General features: G+C 43.9%; 1 protein-coding gene and 1 pseudogene across 5 annotated transcripts in view; both read right to left on the minus strand.

Annotated features, from left to right (window-relative positions):
• Lnx1 (ligand of numb-protein X 1) overlaps nt 1-12531 on the minus strand; it is a 166191-nt gene that overhangs the window by 68498 nt on the left and 85162 nt on the right. The window lies entirely within an intron of this gene.
• On the minus strand, nt 5188-5636 carry LOC143406065 (arginine vasopressin-induced protein 1 pseudogene; annotated as a pseudogene).

A 12531-nucleotide genomic window follows, 5' to 3' on the forward strand; every position in this document is an offset into this window, starting at 1 on the left:
CCTTGTAAACACATAGTCTGGTCCATCCAGTTCCTTCTTTTCAGAAAGGAGGGGTTATGGGGAGGCCAGGGGAGCTGTGCCTGCACCTTCCTAAGGGAAGTCAGAGTATCCTAAGGCTGGGCAGCCTGTCTACTGTCAGTGGATGCTTCTCAAATTATTCTCCTTCTGAATATGAAATTGTAGAGGACACAAAGTATGTTAAGGAAATTTGCATACATTTAGTTTCAATCAGCCATTAGCTAAATTATAGATTTCTTATTCATTTATTTGTTTATTTTTGTGGTGCTGGGGATTGAATGCTGGGTCTTGCGGGTAGGTAAGTAACTCTCCCTGCAGCCCCCTAAATGCCTTATTAAAGAGAAAAATTGATAATTACAAAAATGCTATGAAAAATTCACTCCCAGGCAAAACCCCCAGAACACAGGAAGGGCACATGTGTCACACGCAGGATGGGCTTTGGGCTGGCTCCTGGGGATGGGACTGCATGCCCTTCCACTAGACTGGCCAGGAAGCTCCTGGGTTGAGCGGGCCCTCTTCAGCAAACCAGGTCAGCAGCCACAGAAAAACCTCTGGTGCAGTGTCTTCTGCAACCTAGAACAGCTTTCCTCGTAAAGTTGTGCCACATCTGGGGCTCCACCACCCCCAGGGGGAACCCGCGCAGGAGGCATATAACGTGAGGTGGGGTGTGAGGTGGAAACCCCAGGCTTCTTTTCTGAATGAATTGGGGTCATCTCTGAAAAACCACTCAACTGCACTTCAGAAACAATGAATCTGAGCCAGGCCTAAATTTTGGAAACGTCAGAATCAATCAGCTAGCTGGCTCTGTCAGGTGGTTTCAGTCTGATGCATGGCATGTGTTTGGTTAAAACCTCCTCCCTGCGTAGCCTGAGTCTCGCTTGACGCATTGGTGACTCCAAAGCTTGATTGAAAGTACCTTCAGACACACAGGTGTTCAGCTCACTGGGGATACTACATGACAACTCAAAATGCAGCAGCCATTAGTGTCTGGTCTCATTATTTTCATGGCCAGGAAAGGCTGAACACGGACACATCAGAACAAGAGCCCTTTTGGAGGCGCAGTGGGGAAAAAAATGGTAACTGAAGACCCTCAACAGGGACAACATGTTCTGCCCTTCTGGAAGTAATCAGAGGAGAAGCCAAGCAGCCGATTAACGTTCTTGCAGTCTTGCACGGCCAAGTGCAAGAGATCCGAAGAGTTGAAGGGGGTCCAGAAAGAGGACTAAATCAACTTGGTTCCACTGAAAGTGAGTCAGGTCCAAGGGCTTAATATGTTTTAAGGGTTTTTGTTTTTGTTTTACTTCAACAAAGTTAAATTTCCTGACTAAAATCCGATCAGTATGCAATCATTCTGCTACATCAAAGAGGTTCACGGTGCTTTACAGCGACTGCATGGGTCCAGGGCTCCATCAGCCACCCACTGGGTCACGAGGACCCCTGCCAAGTGGAGCTGCCAGATGCCCAAGGTCAAGGTCTGGACCAAAGGAACGTCCATGTGTTCCCTTCCTTAAAGATCCCTAGCAATGGTTCCTATCCTTCCTGTCCTCTAATTTTACAAAATCTGAGAAGTAGGAAAGTTATTTTGCCCTTTGCTTATAAGAATAATAATAGAGATTATAGTTATTTGCCCACTGAGTTCTGTCTGGGTTGTTAAAATGCCTAAATATTCCCCAATCTTTCTCTTTCAAACAATTGTTTATTTGTAAGATTTTTAGTACTTTGAAAATATTTTAAAATTCTAAAGTTTCTTTGCTACTAACATGAGCGCATGATTTATAAGACTATTCTTTTATTTGAAGAAAATGATCCAGTTCTAACTTGCTGGGTTTACCCCCATGCCAACCTCTTTAAAAGTGGATCTATACTGAAGTCTCAACACCAAGACTATTGTTATCTAAAACCCACACCATCTACGACATTGCTTACTGCCTATTTTCCAAGTGTGCATTCAGAGGACAGGGACAGTGGTTTCCTGTGAGCTACCGGGGGTGAGGGTGGGGGTGTTCCCCATAGCAAGGCTGCTCTATCTTTAAAATCAGCCACCAAGTATTTCATTTCAGCTGTTTGTGCCTAGGCATCCTTGGCAAAAGCTGATTTGGCCACACATTTAGAAGCAGAAATTTAATATTTTGGGTTGTTCCAATTGTTTTTGCTCTAGCTACTAATGATACAAAATCTAATGCTATTTGAATAAAGCAAAATGGCATAACAATAACCTTGTTCCTGCTAACAGATGACAATGAGACCACTTGAGCACACGCCAACAGCAAACCCAAGCCAAGTGTCACTCCACCTTGTAAAGACACTTGTTAAGAATAAGAGTTATTGCATCAGAGACAGAGCCTTCTACTGGAGTAGTCATCAACACAGAGTGGCGACAGGTTTAGATGTCCTCACGTACTGGGGTCAAACATTTGTTTCTAGTAAAATAAGGGCATTGGATTAGATTCTAAAAATAAATGGCAAGGAATTCATTCTGTGATTTCAGGATTCTCCAGTGAGTGGGTGGAGGTCTCAACCCAGTTAGGATACCATTAGCAACTGAATAAACTTCTGCAAAATGCTCTCTAAAATAATGTGGACTTGGCAAGGTCGTGTTGAAAAAGAGGCTGGGTTGAGTAAAACCATTTCTCTGAGGAAAGGTGAATAATTAGTGCCAAGCTGTTCACCCCGTGGAAAGTTCTAGGCTTTGAGAGACTTGACAGTTTCTACAAAGCTGATCCGATCAGCACATTCCATTGCTCTTTGTTGTTGGTTTTTTTTTTTTTTGAAAGAAATTTATAGTACATGTTTTTTTTCATTCTAGTTTCTAACTATTTATATCAAGTAGAAAAAGTAGGCAGCTACTCAGTCATGTGTCAGAAACCCTTAGGATCAAGGAACAGTTCCGAATACTGGAGGCAGGAACAATCAGAGGCCAAGACAATGGGCTGCATCAATTAAGCTCAGCCGAGAAAAACACATGTGTTGAAACAAAACATCTTAACACATTAGCAATAGCTTTAAAATCCATAAGCTCATCCTGAGTCATAAAAAATAGGCCAAACTGCTTGATAGAATGCAGATCTACAAGTAAAAGAGGCAAATGAGAGAATTAAAACCCCCAAATGCTAGAACTCCTTCAGAGGTACAAAGAAGTGAAATCTGGAGAATTATAAACTCACATAGATAAGTTTGGACAACAACAAAAACAATAAGTAAAGGAATATTTGGCAAACACGAGCACACATTAGTCAGCTGGACACACAGCCCCGGGGAATAAGAGAATTTGACTAATATGCTTACTGAACAATGGTGTAGTAAAAATGAATAATTATCTCTGAAAAATTACTTCGCACTCAGGGGGACGTCCAAAAATTGGGAAAAGACCAACAACATGTGATAGTATGCAGAAGGAAAACAAAGAAGGAATAGTGAAAAATTATTATGTAATATAAGTAATCGTTGGTTTAAAAAACTTTGGAATTGTAGGGAAGTAAAATTTTAAATGTTCAGAAAGCCAAGATTGAATGAACAGAGGACAATTTGCATTTAAATTACCAAGACAAGTTCCTGGGATTATCTTGAAGACCATAATACTGTTCTTGATGTCATTCAGAATATAAAAGGATTGGGGGTGGTGGTGGTGGTGGTGGTGGTGGTGGGGTGAACCCCCTCATGCAGTGGCTTGGGCAAGATTTTATTTTTACAATTAGAGCAAAGATACAGAAGGAAGGGGTACTGCTGAAATGGACAGAAATCACGAACCAAGATGGTATGAAGCCCAGTCATGGGAAGGCACTTCAGAGGCTGTCACAGCAATCCACCCTCTCATCTATCTCAACACCCGGGAGTAAGTGTCACAAATTTATGGATGACGCTCAGGTGGGGAATACCCCAGAAGACAGGAGGGGAAGTAAAATAAATAAACTGGATTAGACACAGACACATCTACAATTAGACAGCACAATACTGAAAACACAGATAGGAACCGACTGGAGAAATTTAGAAAGCCGCACGATTTAGAGGTGAGAAAATGCAACATGAATTCACACTGAGCAGGGATGCCAGGGAGGCAGGGAGGTAGGCCACAGGCATCTTCTTCTCCATTTAAATCTGCATGCCTCTCCCCTGCTTCTGGAATAATCCAGAAGAGGTGAAAGCAAGTGGAAATAGCAAAACTAGCATTCAAGAGCAAGACCCTTCTACATGTCTCTCGTCTGCTGCTCACAGACATCCTGTGGTTGGAAGCCATTATTGGCACCCTACAGATGTGGACCTAGGTCGCAGAGTGTCCTGACTTCCCTGCTGCATTGGCTTGTCCTGACATCAGAGGCCTCCACTGGCGCCTCCCATCTTCCATCTGGCACCTGCCCTAATGCCACTTTCTCACCAGGCCTTCCTATATAACAGCATCCTTTACCCTGACTACTTTATTTCAAACCCTTTATTTCCATCTGATGCACTATATGTTTTCTGGTAAGCCCCAGTATATGCCCACTATCCTGACATTTCACAAGCATTTGATAAATATTTACTACTGTTATACTCTTCCAAGGAATGAGCGTTTTTGTTGTTGATGAAGGAGTGTGCTTGCCTTGATTTTCTTTTCTTTCTCTCTGTTCATTTTTTTTTCTTTACTACCTAAGTTTAAACTCTTTGTTCAACTATCAGGAGGTTACCTGTTTAGAAAACAAAACACTAAAGACTTTCCAAGAAGTGGAAAACATCTTGCTGATTTTTTTTTTTTTTTTTTTTTTTGATGCAAGTGTTTTTATTTGCCATTTAAACCACTGTTTCCTCATGCTGGCCTGACAGCACCAGAGGTATAGGCCAGGCTGCTGGACTATGGGTGACAGTAGTAGCCAGCAGATTAGGACAGATGTGGTGAGGTGCTGCATCTGAGTGCCTGTTGTTTGATTCCCAGGAGAATATCATGCAGGCCAGGTATAGTGTTAGATCAAGAAGGGCTGAGGCAGGAACAGTCTGTGTCTTCTCACTCTGGTAAGAATGGGTATCACATGGTGTAGAGCCCAGGGGAAGCCTCCAGGCCAGTACCAGTGGCCTCTTTCCTTCATTTATCTGTGCAGGGCTGCCTACCTCAGGCCTTCTGTCTTCACCTCCCAGGCCTTTGGCAAAGTTCCCAGGATTCCTGGGGAAGATCTTGCCATTCCCAGCCCTTTCCTGGCATCAGTGTCTGATCTGGTGAAGGTAGCCTGTGGGGCTTGGCTTCCTTCGGTTCTGGCGGATCCTGGCACTTGTCCTCCTGGAGTTCTGGTGCTGCTCACTGGAGGCTGTCTCGGGGACACTGCTCTGTGCATTGGCCAGTGGAGAGCAGGGCTCTGGATTCTGAGCCAGCTGCAGTGGTGGACTGAGTGAACCAGGGGTTTCTGCCTTGGGGGTCTCTTTCTGTGCAGCCTCCTTAGGGCCTCCACCACTCGGTGGTCCGCTGTACACTCCCAAATGTTTTGGAGAAACCACTTCTTGGCCAGCTGGTTCCCACTGTGCTGAAACAGGCCCTGGATCTGCAGCAGGTCAGCATCCTGGAAGATGTTGCCTGAGGACTGCTTACGACCCTGGGCCTCAATGGGGTCTTGCCAAGGGAGCAGCTCACTCACCACAGAGGCTGGGGGGCTCATTGTGGGCGCTCTGGTTGCCTGAAGCAGGCTGCACACAGCCCCTGATTTTTTTTTTTCCCCCAGAACATTAACTTGCTTCCACTGGACAAGCAGACCTGTTTATGTTTTACACAAAGTGTAAAATGCCTTTTGATTCACAGAATTCCCTGCCTTTGCTAAATCAAACCAATGTCAAAGAACTTGAAGGAGAATCAAATCACCGGATTCTATGGAGGTCCCCATGCCTCAATTGAACCCTGCACTCCAAAAAGAAAAGGAGGGAGGGAACTTATGTCCAAACAAACCAGCTGAAGAGCCATAAATCAATCACCCTGATGCTTCTTTAAATGACACCAAGCAATTGAATGGGATGTTTTAAAAAAATCAAATTGACCCTATTTCTGGTTATTTTGTAACTGAAGAAACAAACCGGAGTCCAGAGAACACTGGGTTTCTTAGTCTCCTTCACTCCCTGGTCATATTTTTGAGCCCCAGACACCACTCCTGTCTAGTAACCACTGGGCTTCCAAAACCTCTGAAGCAGATTATAAGCACTTGGGGAACTCTTCGTGGAGAATTAGCACTTCTCAGGGGTCTCATAATTCTTCTATGATGTTTAAAGGATCCTAATTCACTGATGAGTTGAGCTGCTGTCCTGAGCAGTAACCAGAAGATGGGCACCTCAGGGAAGCCCATCCAGTAAGTAGACACCAGTGCCACTGCCGGATATCTCATGGGTGTCTTTTCCAAAGAGGAAAGTGCACAGGGAGTGAAGAAAGGAAGCTGGCTTGTACAATAGCAAGCCGGAAACACAAATAGCTGGCAGAACTATTGCCACCAGCCAGGCATACACTGGGGCTGCATGTGCATGATAAGTTCTCGCGCGACCTTAAGTTCACTTAAGTTCTCGAGGGACCTCCACGGGTCTGCTATGAGGATCGTCATGACTCAGAAGTGGTGGCAATTGCCTGAAGATATGCACCCAGTGAGTGGCAGAGCCACTGGCTCAAGTTCATGCCGTGATCATACTGCATGTCCCCAGTGACACCCCAGGCCCCTCAGGGATTCTAACAAGGGGAGGAGAGACTTCTGTACCTCTGATGGTGACTGGATTCATTTTCTAACAAAACAGCAGTGGTATCTTGGAAGAATTATTTCAGATGCACACACAGTAGGAAGCCTTTGATCCTCTTTAATCTATCAGCAATTAGTCATGAAACCCAAAATGTTTTTGGCTGACCACTTTTTAAAAAATGTCTTTGGGACTTCTTGTAGTCTGCTCTCTTAGGCTACTTCAGTGGGAAGCTAACTGTACAAGTCAAAAAAAAAAGCTCCGTCTTCAGCATAACTTTAACTGGTCAAAGAAGCAATCTAAACATTCTACTAAATTATCTACTATTCTAATCTATAAAGCAATTACTTGTCTGGTTCAAAATCTGTCTTTCTCAGCTCCGATAACACACCCGCCCCTAGTAAATTACAGGTCTGGAGCAACACTCACCCCAGTGAAGCCATCTGTCACCATGGCAACAAAGCGTGGTGCAGTGGGGTGGGGGGGCCCTGGTCCTGCAGTCAGGGTGCCTGCCTTTGAGGTTGGCTAGGTCACTTAGGGGAGCTTCCTTCAATTCTCTGAATCTAAGTTTTTCTCATCAATAAGATGGGAATTCACTGCTTTTGCTGTGGATTTATTTATCATTACCATGGCTAATGTTTATAGGATGCTTACAATGCTCCTGGAGTCTACTAAGTGGTCCATGTGTATTACATCTAGTTCTGACCCCCACGAAGCAGGTACTGTCATTAAGAGCTCTGATTTAAGAATGAGAAATCTGAGGTGCAGCTGAGGCTGTCATTCATTTAAACAGGGTTACACAGCTGGTCAGCTACCAGCCAGGATCTGAACTCAGGTTTAAGTGACTTTGGAGGCTGCATTTTTAATGACTACAAACTAAAGCTGCTTTATGACAGGACTCTGCCCTTCCCCTTTGCTGCAGTCCTTTGTATATGAAACCCTTAGAATCCCATCAAAACCTTGGAATGCCACATGCAAATGTAAAAGCTTTATTATGGTCAAATGGCCCCAGGTTGCATTTGTACAAAACTGGCCAAAGAAGTGCCATGACACCATTCTCTGAGCATTCCCAGGAGGTCAGACTCCTTCAGGGGACACTCAGCTCCTAATGGGTGACATGCATGGTCACATGTCTCACTGTCTCACATCTATGGCATTGCTTTGCCTAAAGCTGTTAGTTGAAAATTTTAACAACTAGCTCCAGTTTTATTGTTTCCCGAGGTCACATTTCATACAATAACGAATGCATTAACATTGTTTCCAATAAAACATCATGACTTGTTCACATAGCCTAATACTGATAGGGCTGAGTCATTTGAGTATACCACTGTACCTCAGTTTTTTCACCTATAAAATGGGAAGTTTGGTCTGATCACCTCCAAGGTCTCCTGAAACTCTAAATATCTATGGTTCTGGACTAGACTCCACCTGCCATAGGACACACTGGGCTGAGTCGTCTTCTTCAAGTGGAGGAAGGGGGAAGCTGGACAGGAAGGAGGAGGTAGGAGCCACACAATGTGAGGGTAACTAGAAATGAGCTGAATAGCTAAGGAATGACTCCTGGGGAGGAGGGCTGGCAGAGGTAAGAGTCAGGGGCAGGTGTGGTCAAGGCTCCTAGGAATCTGCTGAGCAGGTGTGGACCTTGTTTGTTGCCAAATGGCTCTGGTAAGAGGCCAGACTTCACCTAACACCCCTTTCTCAGCTCAGATAACTTGCTTGCCTCTTCGGTGAGAGAGGGAAGAAGGGACTCTGTGGTTTCAGCAATTCCTCTGATTTCTGTCCACCCATGCTCACTGTGGATGAAGTTATCACCAAATATCATCAAGTCCAAGACTCCATCTATTATAAACTGTACCATTATTTTATATGTCATCAAGATAAAAAAGAAAAACACAATCAATTTTCTTTGTATTCAGCCTCCTTTCAGAGATATTAAAGTTTGTCTTAGGACTAATGACATACTTTCTAGTAACTACCGACCATTACTAATAAAACTCACAATTTAAGGGTTTCCTGTGTGCTCAACACTGTAACAAACTTCAGATAATTTTATTAAATACTCATGACAACCTGTGAGGTAGGTGTTGTTACTCCCATTTTAGGGCAAGAAAATTTCAGAGGCTAAGTAATTTGTCCCAGGTTGCCCAGCTGGCAGAGACTGTATGAGGGATCTGGGTGTGTCTGCCTCCAGTGTGTGCCTGGTCACTCATTCACAAGGTCATCTCACCTCCAACCCTGCGGTGGAGGGTCACTTGATCACGGTTGTTCGGGTGACCAGTGGACTCACTTGCTGTCTCGGGGGCCTGGCCCCTTCCTCTCCTACTGCTGTGGGCAGAGCTGCTAATGAAGGAAGCGGGTGGGGAAGGACACACAGCGCCTCAGGAAGACTGTTGCGGCTCTGACCATGCAAGAGTCGAACAGGAGAAGTGGGCTTTGAAGGACACCAGGACTGCAGCGCTGCTTCTCCAGGGTCTGTACAAGAAGGGTACAAGGGGAGTCAGAGGGAAAGTTGAAGTTGAGACCTGAGAGCTCTGGCAGGAAGCAGGATGACTTCAAGACTGATGGTCCTGGGTCCAGGCTCCTGGCATGTGTGGGCCCTACCCAGAAGCAGCGAGGGGAATTACCAGTTATGGAATCTTCTTTAAATGAAGAATGAATGATTTAAATGATCCAATATTTCAGGTTTGGCAAACCTGGCTCTTCCCAAGCCCACTCCTGTGCCATCATGGGTGGTGGAGAGTGGGGTGGCCGTGGAGAAAGCAGACGGGCAGAGAGGGACAGGCAGGCACATAAAGTAAGGATATTCCCTTTTTTCTCTTCTGAAAAGGGAATATGACTAAGAGAAAAGGATGTCTGTTCCTTGGGCCCGCAAGTTTTACTTGGCCTGTAAAAGTGGGCCATTTCCTGCCCCATTCCTTCCAAGACCAACTCCGCAGACTGACAGTAAGAATGTCCTCTGTTAGCATGGAAACCCTTGTGTTCCTACGCCAAGAGTTCAGAGGGCTTGTTTCTCAAGCAGCAGTCTCCAAAGTGTCAGGAACCGGGGGAGACTTCACTAGAATGCCAACAGCTTTTTCTCAGCCTTTAAAAACACTTTAATGCATGTCCTATAATGGATATATTAATGCTCTAGGACATGTGTGTAACTTATAGATAACTATACATACGACAAAAATATAAGCTATACATATGATTATGACATATATAAATCAAGACTGACTATATATATATATATATATATATATACAATACATATAAAATATGTATATGTATATATACATAACTACATGCAAATACATAAATATACATATGACAGGCATACAAACAGGTAGCTTTATTGATATAGGCTTATGATCAAAGCTTGGGGAGATCAATCAATCACTCTAGGGAGAAGACACTTCTCCATTATCTTTAAGTCCTCCCCTGAAAGCACCTGGGGACAACGTCATCAAAAACGCTCACCTTAGGTAAAACTGCAGTTAAATTCACAAAGGCTTTAGTGTTCAATGTTTTCATCTCTCTCTCTTAATCATTCCCTCAACTTGGATGTTAAATTAAAATCATTGTTCTATTTTTCTCTTTCAGTTTCTTGTCTAGTATTTGCAGTTTTCCAAAGCTGGATTCCTCAAAAATCTAACTCCAGATCTTGTCCGTGTCAGTGGCATACAGAAGAGAGAGGAAGAGGGGGAAAGAGACTTAGAGCTATGCCAACCTATTGCAAGATTGTATTTGGCACACAATTCAAACAAAGCGTACGTAGTAAGAAAAATTATGAGACTATAGGGAACTTTTGAACTGACTGGTTATTTGATATTTAAGTATTCAAATTACCTTGTTCTGGGTTTGAGATTAGCATTGTAATCACACTTCTTAAGAATCTATCCTTCAGAGATTAAATGCTGGAATTTTTTGCAAAAATTTTGCAAAATTTTTGCAAAAAAATGATAGGATGAGTCTGGCTTCAAAAATAACTCAAAGGGACATAGATGAAATAAGATTGGCTGTGAAGTTGTAAGTGTAGAGATGGTTGTAAAATACATGGGCATTCATTATGTTCTATTTTTGTTCTATTTTTGTATTGTTTGAAATTTTCCATTACAACAAGTTAAAATAAAGAAGAAAATCAATCAATCAAACATGAATTGATGAGACTTTTAAAGAAACTCCAACCTTGCCCCTTCACCTGACACAGTCACTGGACTAGACAGGAAACCATTGGTCACACACAGGAGACAGGGAGTCAAACTGCTGGGTTTTGATGGGGTAGGAGTTTTCCAAGGGAGAGCATTTTAGACCAGAAAGTGAAGAGTTTGGAATTGGAATTGCCTCCCTGCCGGCAAAAAGGAACGTGTTGACTCTGAAGGAGGAAAAAAAAAAAAAAAGACCTTGAAACAGGATCACAATGCTCTTTGGACATCAAAGAGTCATTACAAAGCAGCATTTTGATGAGTTCAGTGTAAATAATCAGGAACATGCAGCTTCAATTTCCTTCAAAATACACAAGTCTAAAAAGTTGAGCGAAAATGTCCCATTAGAACACGCGCTGAACCGAAATACTTCCAAAGACATTGAGAGTCACTGAACCCAAACGAGCCCTGGCTCTGTCCCCTAAGACTGGACCTCAGTCCTGCTGGAATATGGTCTCTCTGCTTCACTCCATTTCCTCTGTAAATTCTACCTCTTCCCTGATCCAAACTCGACTTCAGGTTCTCAAAACATGACAAGAAAAATCCAGAGATCTGTAGCATTTTTTTTTCCCTATTCAATTTTGGCAGAAAAGGAACACAGTCTTTGAGACTCAATTTGGAAAACATTTACCGGCAAATCCACAAAGCTCCCCTGGTTTGTGTGAACTTTGAAAGCATTCGGGGGTGGGGGGTTAGCACAGTGAGATAAAGTGGGGGAAAACGGTGCTGAGGTAATCCCACTGCATCCCTCATTAGTCCTCCTCTCTCTGGTTCACAGAAGAAAGAAGAAAGAGTGCAAGGATGCAGAGAAGCCCGTGTGGCTCTCCATTAGGATAAAGCGTTCAGAACAGGGCTTCCCCGGTGATGTAGTTTGCGGCCTGACACCTGATCCAAGTCTGGCTAGTTTTGCTATAAGGCCTTGAACTAGAGAAGGAAAACTGAGAAGCTAGATTGCCTAAAGAGTGACATATAAAAGGTGAGCCATCTTCTCACCTGAAGGCCCAGAATGCCCCGCTGGGTTTGATTTAAGGCTCTCTTTGACCCGTGAGCCCCAAAGTAATGTCCTTGTTGCATGAAATCAGTACAAATTGCCAGAAGCGTGTTCTGCAGGTTGGTGTGAGAAGGTCCTCCTAGAGAGAGGTGCTGGGTGGTTGGAATCCTTGGCCCTAAGACACTTGATGAGTGCTGCGTGTCCTGGCTCCTGAGGCTGAACCCAGTTTGCAGGAAGGATGCACACAGAGCACCCCCCACAGCTCCTGCTGCTCTTGGCGGTTTCTCCTGGAGTCCTCATCCTTGCACCGCCCTGCATAATTCAAGCAGAACTGGAATCACTCATTTTCATTTTCTGAGTTCAAAACTCCAGTGGGAAGAAGCCATCCCCACTGGAAAGTGTGATGTCACAGGGGTCAGGGAATAAAGTGTAATTTTTTGTCTCCAGATTCTGGCATGAATACTGTTCATAGTGATTCCACTTACAAACCAAAAATATTTATCCGACTCTAAGCTAGGTAGATTGCCGGCACTTCCTGGCTTCCCAAGTCACACAGCTAAGCAGTAGCGCTAGTTTCCGGGACTGGATCCTCCAGCAATCATGCTGAGCTGTACTGTAGATAAGCAAGGCCCAGCTTACTGTGTATCCACTTAAAGATCATTCAGA

The sequence above is a fragment of the Callospermophilus lateralis genome, chromosome 8 (assembly GCF_048772815.1).
Source record: "Callospermophilus lateralis isolate mCalLat2 chromosome 8, mCalLat2.hap1, whole genome shotgun sequence".
Taxonomy (NCBI): Eukaryota; Metazoa; Chordata; class Mammalia; order Rodentia; family Sciuridae; genus Callospermophilus; species Callospermophilus lateralis.